General features: G+C 39.5%; 1 protein-coding gene across 1 annotated transcript in view; it reads right to left on the bottom strand.

Annotated features, from left to right (window-relative positions):
* Positions 1 to 6,746, bottom strand: part of hivep2b (HIVEP zinc finger 2b) — an 81,360-nt gene extending 74,614 nt beyond the window's left edge. Inside the window, exons 1-2 of the mRNA XM_064334840.1 lie at positions 6,441 to 6,746; positions 5,926 to 5,975 (exon numbers count right to left, since the gene is read on the bottom strand). The gene's annotated coding sequence lies outside the window, so the exon portion shown is untranslated. The remainder of the gene's footprint in view (positions 1 to 5,925; positions 5,976 to 6,440) is intronic.
* Positions 6,747 to 15,318: the final 8,572 nt, after the last annotated feature.

The raw sequence follows: 15,318 nt of genomic DNA, 5'->3' as shown, positions 1-15,318 counted from the left end.
GATATCAGTGCCTTAACATGGTGATCCACCCATCAGCCCACGAAGGGTCTTATATAGTAGTGCTGAGTGATTAGTGTTTTTTGAGTTTGGTTCGATTTTGATTCAGTTTTGGAAACAATCATGGTTTTGTGATTAAATATGGATGTGCCACAGAATAATGACAACTGAAATTCTTCTTGAATATTTTTATAAAATGTTAAACACTTCAAAAAAAAAAACAAAAAAAACTTTCGTCTATTTTCAAAGGCTCCAGTTTTGTAACTGCATGATACAGCAAATCACTACAGAAATAAATTGTTGTCACTTTGGTATTTAAAAATATATATGAATTTCACTTGTGTATATTTAATTTTTTATTTGTTGACTTTATAATTTATCTCCCTGATCATACACTGTTGGCTCTGGAAGTAAAGAGATTTTTTCTTTGTGTACAGTTGCACAGTACATATACTGTACCTCTTTGGTCCAGCTCAAATATTGTTTGTGTCATGTGAGTAAGTAGGCTCTGTGTGTTTCTTAACTGTCACATCACCTGCATGTCTGTAGGTGGAATGGAATATGGTCATTGTGGTTATTGTGATGCTTATCTGAGTGCGCTTAAAAAACTAGCATAGTGAGCTTGAAGAGAAAAAAAAACATTTATCCACTGAATAAAGAAAAAAGAAATAATCAAACTGACATGGATCGATTAATCATTTAAACACTGATAAAACAGCAAAATGTAAGTTATTTGCGAAGCACTATTATACAGATTATGACACGATACATTGATGCATTAGTATCAGTAGATCTCAGTAGTAACAGGAGCAGGAGAATAACTTGACAACAAATTAGCATAATATAAACAGAAAATTCTCTGTTAAGTCAACTCTTAACAGTTTACATGAGTTCAGTAAGGACTATGTTTCATAGATAAAAGTACTTTTTCTTGATTTATATTATATATCATTTTGCTGTGTGCTAGGCTGCACATTGAAGGTCCAGGAAACTGAAATCTGTGAATTCGTTTCTGATGGGTTGTTTAAATACTTTTCAGCATTTGCAAATGACTGAGAAATATTTTTAAAGGATTCTTGCAACAAAAAACAAAAAACAAAAAAATATGAAAGCCTGTGCCGTAGTTGGCTTGCTTTCCTGCTTGGCTAAATGATTGCTGTAGAGTCTAATGTTACTGTACAGTAGCTCAGTGTTACAGCATTATTACACATCAAATAATCTTCAGGTTTAACTACACAATGGTAAAGCTTAGTTTATTTCTTTAGTTTTGTCTGGTAGTGTCTACCTGGATCTAAACAAGCTAGCAATTAGTAATGGTTTACATATGACATGTCGTATGGATATGAATGTTAATGAGCGCAGGATGCAAGCCCACCCTATCCTTGTCTGCTGAACAGATCATAATAATCTAGTGTTCATACAATTTAAAAATCGGGTTAAAAATTAGAAAGAAATACTAAGAAGACAATCAGTTGTACTTCTGGGGAATATATCCACAATTTGAATACAGTTGCCTGGACCTTCAAAAGAATACAAATTCCTTTGTATATTTATAATGTAACATACAGTATATACATTTTTGTATGTACACTTTACTTAGGGTACTTATTATTCCACAGAAGAAAGTACAAATCTTCATACCTGGATTCCTGCTTGATATGGATTTGTACGTATGTGCATGTGTGTGTACATGTACAAGTGACTGTCCAAGCCTGCTGTCTTTCATCAGCACTTAGTGATTGTGTGCAGATGTCTTGATAAAAGAGGAAGTCCACGCCACTGCTCCATCTGAGCACTATGATGCACTATTTGTATTTGCCTTGAAGATAAAAAAAATTAAAAACCTTGCTTGGCTGCTCTTGTTCCAATCTGTGCATATTCAAATGCTCAGACATTTTCAGGTGTGCCAAATCTCCAAAACATAAAAATTTCACATTGCTGGCCAAAAGGGCTTTTTACCAGCTGAAATTACAATGGGCATGGTCAATGGATTGTCCAGAGCAAAAGTGAGCTTCTTTTCTGTGTATGATCATATTTGTTATTTTGCCCCTCCAATTGGAATCTGCAGTCGTGCCTTTTGGGTTACTGCTGCCTCACCAGCACCCACACACCAGAAACACAGCATCTGAAACTGTGAGCTGATGATTATTTAAAACCCTACAGACCACATAGCGCTGCGCTGCAAGTGTTGCCACCAATTGGTCAAGTGGCACATTTCTCACAGATGACAACGGGTAAGCTGTGGGCACCTGGCACATCACTGGGAGCAGATAATGGCCTCGGCTGACTTAAACTCATCTTACATCTGGCAGAATGGGACCAAATTGTGTCCCATTGCTGCAGCATCTTCACAGATGGCTGAGGCAAAGTCTCAGATTTTACTATAGGGCCCAACCTGCACTCACAATGTTCACCTATTCTGACTAAATCATTCAGGAACCCCTACATGCAATCTTTCTTACAGCTTTCTCCATTCTATTATGTTTCTGTGACAAAATTGCATCCGTGATGTGTGTATAATGGAGCTGAATGGTGTGATTGACCATACAAGTATTTTCTACAACAGGGAAGTTGATTGGTTCCCTTTGCTAGGCAACTGGCTCTTCACCTAAGTGAGCCAATCACATTACTCTGTTTGTCATACAGGCAGTAAAAACCATGGTTCACAGTAGTCATAACTTCTTTAAGCAGATATCAGTGTCTTTGAAGCTCAAAATGTTTCCTGTTCTTGTGACAAATAAGTTGGAAACAATGTATATTCTTGTTGCTTGCTACAAGCAGGAACTCTTGTTATGAGTGAACAAAGTTGTCCACGCCAATCTGGTCTCTGACATTCTTAAATAAAACAATGACAGTCTAAGTCTGTGTTGGTGATTAATTATTTTTGTCATTGTTGTGAGAGGTGGATTTGGCAATATGGCAACAAGCCATACTGTTCCCTATTACTTAAAAAATCCTCCCCAAAAATGGTAGAATAATGAACATTTACCTCACCCCCACTGCTGTAATGGGCTCAATACAAGATTATGTTAATACACAAAAAAGATGGTACTATCTAAACTTAAAAACTACAATAGACAAAATTACGAAGCTGTTCTACATTTTAGGTGACCAAAGTAAAATAAGCTAAAATGTTCTCAAAATCTGACAATTTGCAACCTATTATTACCCTTTTCCTTTTCTTTCATGTTGTTTCAAAATATGTAGTGCTGCTTCAGCCCAAATCTATTCTTGATATTTCAAGAATATGTAATAACACTTATTCTTTTGAAACAGACACGTTTGGAAGTTCTCCATAAATTACTCCAGTGAATCAGGTGTACTGTACATACAGAAACCACATTTGCCATTAGTGGCATGGGTCTCATTTCTGAAGTGTAAAGGTGGGGAGGGGGGTGTTTCTGAGGTGTTACTTGATAATTGGGAGGGCCTGATATACAATAGCTATTCCTGTCTATTTTGGGCCTGAGCTATTTCATTTCTGCAATTTATTTTACAGAAATTGTATATTGCAGTAAATCAAGAAGAAATGTCTTGTCTCAATAGATTAGTTCCAGACACCATTTTGTAGAAAACATTCAGCAATCAACTACACAGTATCTAATGTACAGTATCCATTGTGTAAATCTTTTTGACAAGCCTGTGAGACAAATATCTCAATATGAATCTTGATTTCAGATTAATATATCCACATTGTATAAAAAGTAAAATGTTATGAAAACATTTAGATAAAATAGATGCAACCATATTTCTCTATGCCAGTGCACTGAATTGCTCCCAAAAAGCATCATCACATATTTAAATTATATCTTAATGAGGAGAAATGAGCATTTAATGACTGCATCTGCTGCCCATATTTTTTAAGCCTGTAGTGTTGAAAAATCTAAAACAGATTTTGTGCACAAAAGTTTGAATGGACCTAATTGCAGTATTGCAGTTTTTATTTCACTGATGATGCTTTCGTTTGGATTAATTTATTTAATTAAAAAGGAATTATTTCAAATTGAATGTACTTCATTTACTCAACATAAAATATGCTAGAACAACACTTTCAGTTTTCAGAGGCATGTATTTCATCTGTATCTACAATGACATTCATATACATTGTCCGGTTCCTTACCAGTGCAGTTAAAATGTTCCTAAATATTAGGTGCTAACATTTTGATGTGCTACTCTCTTTTCCCTTAAGTGAGCATTCTACAGAACAGAACAGATTCCCTTCCTCTACCCTTCCTATTCATTCCTGTTCTGATCATTATACTCTCATTCTGATTCCACCAAGGACAAAGTGCTGTTCTGAGCGTTCCCATAGTAACGAAATGTGTATTTCTGTTTAAGGTTCTCATGTATTGTCTTCCAGGGCTCAAACAAGAACAACAGCATTGACCAATAGGATTGGCTCATTTTCTCAGTCTAGGGCAAGATATGAAATCCGTTTTGTATTTTCAAGGCATAGCCATTTTAAGCACAGTATGTGGAATTATGCTGGAATTGTGTCTTCAGTACAATGTATGCCATGTTCCCTTTTCTGGTGATCAGACTGTGGGTAAATGTGGGTAAATGTGACAAAAGGTAAGGGAGACAACCTTCTTTGTGTTACACATTCAATAAGATTTGATGACCTGAGGGAGGCTTTATCATCTTTATCATCTCATGCAATATACAGCACCTCCACCACAAATGATTTCCAGTCACTAGACTGAAGCCATTTTTTTTCTACTTTGTTCACTAACAGTAGCGCTGTCTACAACAGAGGCACTTCCAACAGCAAACTGGACTCAGTTTGGTCAGGGTATTACTCAAAGGGGAAGTCCACAGCAAGAATATAAAGCACTTATAAAATCTGTCTGGAGAGTACCTTCCAAACACAGGCATGCTTAGTTTCAGTTGTTTGCAGAGCGAAATCTATAAGGTGATTTGGAAGCTTATAAAAAACCAACAAAAACATGCATTCCTTCAGAAAGAAAAGCATATTGTACCCACATCACATTCAATGGCCCTCTCTGCCATGTATTCTGTGGGTGAGGAGTACGTTTGTCTTTAATGACTTAATCTGCCTGCTGTGGTCTGGATGGGGAGGCAGGTACAAACTATGCACCATCCACATCCTGGCTAAATATAGCAATGCCCTGCTTCTGTACAGTTCTCTCATTGCAATGGGGCGCGAGCTTGCAGTGGTGAGCCTGAGATATGATTCTTCCATGGGAGAAGCTGACCTCAACCTTTTCAATATTTGCCAATTATGTGACTTCTGGCTGCCTGTTTTATTTATTTATTTTTTTGTTTTACATTGTTAGTGAAACTCCCGTAAAACACAAGTCAAAACTATTTCAAGACACCCTGGGTTGTGGTATCATTTAGCACATACATCCAACACAGGTCTTGAAAATAGGTTGTACACACATGTACTTGTATTAACTTAATGTGTAATGGATTGGTTAAAATAAAAACTTCTCCTTTGTCCATCTTCAGATGCACTAGATTAATTGTAATAACTTAGTCACTTTGCTACAGAAAACTATATACATATATTAAACTATATACAAATGTACACGTATATGTCTCAGCTACGGTAATCTACTGATAACTGTTCATAAACATGCAAGCATTTAATGCCTCCCGGATGCATTTAAAATAAACTTGTAAGAAAAGCCAAATACCGACACATGGTGGGCCAGACAGCATGTCTTTGTCATCTGTGCTCTGCTTAAATAACTTTGTAATCCTTCCGCTTCATTTTTGGTTCATTCAAACCCACAGTCCATAGTCCTGTATCATAAATGCTATATTGTGTATTGCTTTTTCAGATGTTTGTTTAATTTCTTCGTTTGTCTCTTCTTGCAGAGAGCAGAGCAGCAAACTTAAAAGTCAACAGCTGTCTAAAAATGAACAACTTGTATTGAAATATGTCCATGTCCATTAACATACCTCTTATAATGACCTGTCTCTTCTTCCTCTAAACATCCCATATCCTGTGGCTAACAGAGAGAGAGAGAGAGAGAGAGAGAGAGAAAGAGAGATTAAATAAAATGAGGTAGCCACAAACACAGATACACAAAGAACAAAGCTTTTTCCACAAAGCATCTCATGGGTAGTGACATAACAGCATTTTGTTAAGAATTCAATACAGTAAATGCGGTACATTTCTAAAGGTGAATTATAGTATGATAAGATGCTTAAGTGTCCCTGTCATCATTGAGCCACTCCTTGCTTCCCCATTCATACAACTCACATACCAAAAACTCAGAATAGCACAAGAGAAGGACTGAGTTTTGTAAGCAAGCGGTGCAGCTAGCAACACTTAAAACCTTGTAAATTACATTCTCTCATTTACAACCCTGTTAAACACTGTTCCTCCAGAATCTGGCTCAACAAATGCAGCGCACCCCCCGACACACTGCTGGGCCAGCTCCCTCTTGCCCCAACACATCCTCTTCACCCACCTGACACTGGTTCTCCTGTGTCCCGGCAGCTACTTGTCCAGCAAAACAGAAATCACATCACAGCCCCCTGGGAAGTGGGCTACTAGCCAGCAGCAAGCTCTCCAAACGTGAGCTATTCCCATCTAAAGTCGTCAGCAGCTCTCATCATCTCTCCCCCTTTTTCCTCTCACTCTCTCCCTCCCTTCCAGTATCTACAACATGACCATTTCACAGTATAAGACACCAGTGTGCTGATTGGTTAGTTGGGAGGGGCGGAGACACTAGTTGCCGTGACGACGCTCTTGCAGCAGCTGCCAGAGGTTTGCAGAGATGATTTCAGAAGGCTCTTGCAGCTGCAGAGAGAGCAAGAGAGAGAGTGAGAGAGAGAGAAAGAAAGGGAGAGTGCAATTTAAATTTGAGAGAGAACTACTACTTTGCGAGTGAAGAAAGGGAAGGGAAGGAGGGAAAGGCATGAGTATTTCCTGTTTCACTTTTGAGATGAACAAGTACACACCTCCTCAGGGCATCTGTGCCACTGCAAGCAGGTCAATCACAGACATGTGGAGAACATTAACAGGACCACAGGATTCCGGGTCATCAATTTACTGGCTATTAAATGTACCTATGAGAAGCTAAAAAAGGAAAATATTTGTGTACCGAACCCTTTTTATTGACAGTCAGCTCCATAATGTTTTGGTCAAATACTTTTAAAAAATTTGGCTCTGTACTCCACAATCATAGATTTGTAATTAAACAATTAACTCATGGTTAAAGTGCAGCTTCTCAGATTTCATTAAAGTGTATTTTGGTTTCACCATGTCGAAATTACTGCACTTTTTATACATAACCAACCATTTCAGGGCATATTTTTTAGGAAAAATTGCTTTACAGATATTTCTGATTAGTCATGTGTGTTCAGTTCCTTCCTTAGGTACAAGAGATCTTTCAGTATCTAGTCTTCATGAAATGCTTTTGATTGCCTTTGGAGTCTGTTATTGGAGTTTGTCAACCTGAGGCCTAGAGCTGTTCCAAAGTCATTATGGAAGCCATTATGAAGCAGAGAAATAAGAAAGAAAAAAAAAACTGACACATAGGCCAAACCTTAGGGTCATCAAAATCAACTGTTTGGAACATCATTAAAAAGAAAAAAGCACTGGCGATTGCAAAGGGCCTGGTAAGCCAAGGAAGACCTCTACAGTTGACAACCAAAGAATTCTCACCATAATTAAAAAAAAAAACCCAAACACCTGTTCGACAGATCAGAATCACTTCAGGAAGCGAGTGTAGATGCATCAGTGATGTAAAGGATCTATCACTTACAGGGGTGGTAATGAACCCTTCTGACTAGATCCGGCAATAATTAAACCAAGGTACAAAGCCAGCAGTGACACTTCGCTTTATTCTGGTATGGCCTGACCCACAATCACAAAATAGTGCCTGTAGATGCATTAACCAATTTTAAGATATTGAATCTTAATAGTATGAGGTATGGCAGCATGAGGTTTCCTAGGCCACCCCAGTTGACACACACACACACACACACTCACACATGCACATCCATACCCACGCACACGCACACACATTTACACGTCTAATGGCTACCCCCCCCCCCCAGGTCCTGCTCACTGTTTCTTATCTCTAGGCTGCTCTGATCTAGCCCTTTGAAGTTTCTTACAGCCCAGAACAGGCTAAGTGGTGAATTAGCGGTTCCTGACAGTGACTACTGTGTGTGAAAGACTTCACAAACACTAATGCAGAGGCTATACTGCAAGATGCAAACCACTAGTTAGCCACAAATGCAAGATGTACAGGTTATAGTTTGCATAGTTCTGGAAAAGGGCCTTGTGGACAGATCAGACCAAGATTCACTTGTATCAGAGCGATGGAAAGAGCAAAGTGGGGATGTCTAAGATTTAAAAAGTGGGGATGTCTAACCTCTCCCGAGGTTTCATGATTAAATACTTATTATTTTTATCCTAGAATCATTACATTCAATTTCAACATCCAAATAGAGAAAGATATCACATTATATAATATGCAACATACTGAAATTAAATATAAAGATCAGAAAAGATATGGCAGCATAGTATATTGATAAATAGTATACAAATGATTGTCATTTTCAGATATTTCAATGTATAATGTATAATATATATTAGATTTTTAAAATGTTGCTGTGAAAAGTATGTATTATTTTATTTTCTAAAATGTCCAGATATTTACAACATATCACAGTATTTTCCATTTCCATTAGGGAAATTATGGATCCTTTCTCTCAGAAGAGCTCTTTTTGTCCCTTACATCACCAGTGAGAGGAGTCTTTATTTATTGGAAGTTGTATAGACCAGATTCTCCTGTACAAATGACCCACACCATATAGCACATTGCCTTTCACTGATAAACCATCCTGCTTGGTCAGCTGACCTTCCTCATAATTCACCCTTGAAAAGAAGGCTCCAGCCTCATGACATCTATGAGGACATCTGGAAGCACTGATACCAAGTAACAGTGTTTAGCATTTCATTGTAATTTGTGGCTTATTTTGGCCTCTGAATAGCAGCTGGAAGAATGCCTGTCAGGTGCAACTTGATGGATGAGCAAATGACTTTTTTATCTACACAACGGACCTCCCGAATGGTCTGTTTTCAAGGTATTTTATTTCTCAGCAGATTTCAGGCCCCGACCAAACCTGGCTGTAATTGAGAGGGGTCTTGTGCCTTGGGCCTTGCCCAAATATGTCATACTCAGATGTGACATGCCTAACACTAATACAATTCCCAGTTCCAACTCTTACCATAACCCTTGATATGTAAATAAATAAATGTAATGTAATATGCTTCTGCTTTGTTGTAATTATTTTCTGGCCTAGTGAGTGCCCTACTGACAGAAGTTGAGGGTTCAAATTCCAGAGACATGGAAAATTTTTAAATGCCATAGACTGCACAGCAAAAGCAGTCATCACTAATTCAAGACTAAGAGTTTATATGTGCACTGTTTGTTTATAATGTACTCCATCAGTGTAAAACATTTTGCTGTGTAACATACATCAGGTCCTCAGGGTGTGATTATCCACTATGGTTCGCCACATAAATAATTCTTCATTATAACAAATCCAGTATGTCTCAGTGTTGAGGTCACATATATTATCAAAACACTGAAAAAGAAAGCAGAAGTATTATAACCACAACACAGCATGTTCAACCAGCACAATGACACATGTAAGACAAGGACTCATGTCCACACTCTCTGATGCTGTTGCTTTTCAGAGCTTCAACGCAAGAAGGGCTCCATGTTCACCTAATCACAGAGCAGTTTGCAGCATCATTTGGCAGCTCTATTTGCCAGGACACATATGTAGCCATGTGCCAAGTGGGAATGCCCACTGGCTTTGATGTAATTGACAATGAACAATGAAATGTATATGACTTACCAAACTTAATGATGACAGTAATGTTGTGATGACATTTTCATGCCTAAAAACTAACAAAAAAAAAAAAAATGAACGCAGCTCTTGCTTTAAAAGACACTTGGGATTTATCTGTAGGGAAAAAAGCATTGATTTAATGTACTAATCATTCATAAATAAATATGCCTTGTGAACCCCCTACCTACAGCCTGATTGTACATGAAAGCGTCCCCTGGGTTCAGTTTTGTTAAGTCAATGCTTAATTATTTAAATTAATAATTACAATTTATGCTATTACACATAGCAAATTTGAACTTTGTTTTAAAAACCCTTATTTACGTTTCCCAGAAGCGTTACTAGTAAATTCTTAACAGTTCGACAGAAAGATTGTTAAGCGATAAGATGCTTATCATTTAATAAGAGATCGGTCTATTTAAAAACACATTTATGTTACAAAACTATAATTTATCCAAGGATTAAATAGCATATAATAGCACCAAATCAGACAGCTGACACATGAGGAGGCAATTAACAGGGCAGACTTCCACTTAAAGGTATTCGGTTACCGTTATATGAAGGTAGCTGAAACAAAGCAACATTTAATAGCCGTGAAGAAGTATTTTTTCCATAAATCAAATTTTCTCCTCATTAATTTTGTACTGATCAACAGCCCTAACATAAGAGCTGGCACCCACATGCATGAACCGGATGAAGAATTTCTGTACACACGCTGATTTCCATTTGAATTTGACATACAGTACGAGAAATGTGGGCATCCGTCGCTACCAAAGTGGAAATACATTTGTTTCTCTATCTCTGAAAACCATGAACATCCGCAACAACCGGCGGCCGAGAACCCCTTGCTAACCCCCATCCTGTCAGTACGTCATGGAACATTCCCGGAACGGGCTGTAGTTCCACCCACCGCTCGGTCACATACAAGCGCGCACGCACTCTCAGCCATACATTAAATCGTATGACAGTTGACATACAATACTAATAATTTCCTGTCAGCGTAATCCGGTTGGAGCGATCTAGGAGTGAGCGCTCTAGACTGATGGAAACCGAATGAAAACACTTTATTTCTGTTTGCCAATCAACTGCTGCATAGGAAAATTCATGATATTACGCAACATTCCTAACATAGGCTACGCGTCCACTCAACTAGGTATTCCCCACATATCCTAATAAACAGTCGCAAAAAATGGTTGGGTTAATGTTGTCTGTCGATAAAATGTATTGGTTACGTCATCGTGCCCACACGTCAAGCCACTCAGTGTCATACCAGAACTAAATACAACTTTGGTAAACTAAAACAGATCAACTCATTCAGCAAAGGTGTGGTTTTTGACACGTCCCACTTGCGGAAGAAAACAGTACACAACATTAAATATATCCGGCATACATTTTGCAGTCTGCTTTGCAGTAGTTACTTCTAAAGTATCGTTGTTCTTTGACACTTGTGCCTAAACACTGCCGGTGAATTCCTCGTTTCAGAGGTTCCCTAAGAGTCGGGGACAGTGAGTCTGATCTGGAGATTGATGGGTCTATTCCTAGCACCACTTTCCAGAATAGACAGGGCGAGAGCGCCCGTATAATAGCGCGTGCGGGCGTGCGCACGTTTCTTTCGTGACGTCATTGGATCCCCCAGCGCGACCGAACAACCTTCCGGCCTTTCCGCTTTCAATAGGGAACTCCCGCGGGGGGTGCGCAGAGGTCATTTGTCTCTCAGGGCTTTCTAAAGTATGAACATATTTTAATTTTTTGCTCACTTTAACGACTTTAATAAGTAACAACTGAGTAATAAGCACATTAATCAAGCTTGTGGAAATTAACTGATATAAAGTGATGATCTACTTAATTAGAATTTGTGCTATCGGTCGTGTTTGGTCACGAGATTTTACAACAGTCTATATAACCATTTAGACTTGGACGAAGGATATCCTCACTTCTTAAATAATTAATTGATAAAATAAGTTTTAAAGTTATGCAATTTAGAATTAGAACATTACTAAAAACTGATTTTATATTTTTTATTTTAATCTGTTCTATAAGCTATGATGAATCTGGCAGTCTTCATGTTTTAAGAAACTGTTACCTCCGGTGATGCTAAACTATAAATAGGTCATATGGAGATCTTCCTATTTCTTTAAGCATAGTTGAATAACATACATTCTGCACAAAAAAAGATTTTTTTTCTTGTGCGGCAAAAGACAGAACAATACTTTACATTTGTTGAAAAAAGGCAACCATGTATGACCATCTTTGGGCATGCTCAGCCCTGCAGGATCTTACGATGTGTCCATGCCACATCAAGGTTTATGAATACCTGATGTCAAAGCAAGAATCTTACCTGGGTTTTGTGGACTTAGAGATCAAGCTCAGGTCACATTTATATCCAGAGGCATAGTACACCCAAAACTTTTGAGGGGGCACAAACTAAAACAAACAAAATCAGGATGATAAACCATCCACAATACAAATATTTTTCTTCAATCATTTGTTACCCATATTTTATTCCTAAAGCCGGGCACCCATCGCACGCGTATCGACCGCGAGCGCACTACGCGCGTATTACGCGCGTAACTGAAGCGTAGTTGAAGTACTGTTATTACAATGGCAGCGGGCGACGTCGTCTCCACCAGAAGCGAACGCGTCGCAAACCGGCTGCGAAGCTCGCGCGACACAAGCGCGTCACGATGGCCTGTTTATACACAGAAATATGCTCTAAAATGCTAGGTATACATGCTCTGATTTATATTTCATCCTTATATTACTGGGGGTGTGTCCCTAGTTACCTAGATATTTTATAAGCAGCTTAAAAAATACAAGCCTTTTCGTTTTTGTATTGTCCTTGCAGAAAGAAAAAAAAAAAAAAAACTGGAACCTGGGGAAAAGGCAAACTTAGTTTCGCTATCTTATTTTGGGGAGGGGGTGGGGTAAATTTGAAAATACACCACAGAAAGACGTAGCCTATTGAATGACGTAGAAGTGAATGCACCGAGCAGCGGTTTGTTAGCTCGAGTGTTGGATGGTAGTTTTTAACCAACCATTGCTCAGCCTATTTGACTTCTCCGATGTCTTCGTTCGCCGTGCTTTCAAAACGGGCTTGTTAATAAAAATCAGATAATCCACAGAGCATTAAAAAAATCAGATTATTTAGTGGTCTTGCCGATGAAAATGCACCTATTTTATAAATGAAGTTGTAAGCAAGCCTTTATTGCACTTGTACTTCAAAGCTTCCGTTGTTCATGGCGTTCTGGTGTTCATATCCCTTCAAGATTAAACTGTTACGCTATCTTTTTCATGATTATCTGATTTTACTAAATCTGATCCTATAATGTTTTGACGTGAATGACAAGACAACACGGGAATTCCCAATGGTTGATTACGGATTATTTATTATTATTATGATCATTACATATTCTTCATGAAATTGGCACGCTTGTTAACCATGCAAATAAATTAATACAGTTTGAGATTGATTATTATGCAGGCTACGTTGCGATTTAAGTTTATGGTAATTCTTGAAAGCGTTTACTTTCTCACGTATTTACATGAGTTCACGAAATATTACCAAATTAACAAACTGTTTTCAGTAATATTTCGTTAACTCACCAAAGTATTCACTTAACCCATAATCAACAGTCGTGAACAAACGTGAAATACACTATGTAATCCCACTGCAGACTGTGAGATCTACTATAGAGCTTTAAGCAAGCCTTTGCGCGACACAAACGGAACCAGTGGAGACACGCTACGCGCCGCGCCGTGCTGCTTCGCCGAGCTGCTTACGCTACGCGTGCGGTGGGTGCCCGGCGTAATGCTGAAACCACACTATACGCGGCGACGGCCGCCTGTCGCCGCGCCGCGTCCCCACAGTCGGCTGTTTGTGGGCGTGTCACCTATTTTTGACAGACAGTTGTGTTCGTTAAATGTTGACCGGGTTTAATATCGTGTTTCATATTCATTGTCCTGTCTGAATAAAAATCATTTTGCAGTAACCTAGATCTGTCTGCAGCTTTTGACACGGTCAACCATAAAATACTCCTCTCCACCTTGGCTGGGATGGGAATTGCCGGGACTGCCCTGTCTTGGTTCGCTTCCTATCTTGCAGATAGGACCTACCAGGTCACCTGGAAGGGGTCTGCCTCTGCCTCTCATCCACTTGTTACGGGAGTGCCACAGGGATCTGTACTGGGTCCTCTGCTGTTCTCCTTATACACCAGATCTCTTGGTTCAGTCATTAATTCACATGGTTTTTCCTATCATTGTTATGCAGATGACACACAACTCTTCTTCTCTTTCCCCCCCTCGGCCACACAGATCAATGATAAGATCTCTTCCTGCCTGGCTGACATCTCCACCTGGATGGCCAGCCACCATCTGAAGCTCAACCTCAACAAAACTGAGCTGCTCTTCTTCCCGTACAAGACCTCCTTGCTTCGTGAACTCTCAATCACGGTTGATGGCACCACAGTGACTGCCTCTCACTCTGCAAAGAGCCTGGGGGTGGTCCTGGATGACCAGCTGGACCTCAAGGAGCACATCAAGGCAACATCACGGTCCTGCAGATTCCTCCTGTACAACATCAGGAGGATTCGACCATACCTGACGACACACTCCACCCAGCTGCTCGTCCAGGCTACGGTGACCTCTCGCCTTGATTACTGCAACTCTCTCCTTGCAAACCTGCCAGCTTGTGCCATACAGCCACTACAGATGATTCAGAATGCCGCTGCCCGACTCATCTACAACCTCCCCAAATTCTCCCATGTCACTCCTCTGCTGCGATCACTTCACTGGCTACCGGTCGCTGCCAGGATCCGATTCAAAGCCCTGACCCTTGCCTACACTGCCGCCAACAGGACAGCCCCCATCTACTTGCAGGACATGACTCAATTCTATGTGCCTGCTCGACCACTCCGCTCTGCGGCAGCAGGGCGTCTTGCAACCCCTCCCACCCGCCCAAAGGGATCACAGAGCTTCTCCACCCTAGCTCCCCAGTGGTGGAACGAACTCCCCGTCCCTCTCCGAACCTCCCCCTCACTATCCATCTTCCGCCGTGGCCTGAAGACTCATCTCTTCAGACTATACCTAGAATAGCCACCACCACGCTGTATATATTAAAAAAAAAAAAAAAAAACTTTTCCTATCACTTGTTACATGTTGCCCCTTCCCTGCACTTCTTGGTAAATTGTATTCGTCCTAATACTGTAGCTTATTCTTCTGCCTAGTTTGGCTTTGCAGATGTCAGACCAGGATAGTGTTCTTTGTTCTCGGCTAGAAATAGCTTTACAAAATGAGTAATTGTACCTTACTGAACCCGTGTTCAGCAGTTGTCTACGATCATGAAAATGCACTTTTTGTACGTCGCTTTGGATAAAAGCGTCTGCTAAATGAATGTAATGTAATGTAATGCAGATCTGAAAGATGTTAGTCAGCTGCCTAGCTAGGCTGTTTAATGTCTACAACCAACAACAAAAACATTGT

Source organism: Anguilla rostrata, chromosome 1, assembly GCF_018555375.3.
Source record: "Anguilla rostrata isolate EN2019 chromosome 1, ASM1855537v3, whole genome shotgun sequence".
NCBI classification, from domain to species: Eukaryota; Metazoa; Chordata; class Actinopteri; order Anguilliformes; family Anguillidae; genus Anguilla; species Anguilla rostrata.
Note: the sequence above shows the minus strand (reverse complement) of the source record. Positions and strands in the feature narration are given on the sequence as shown.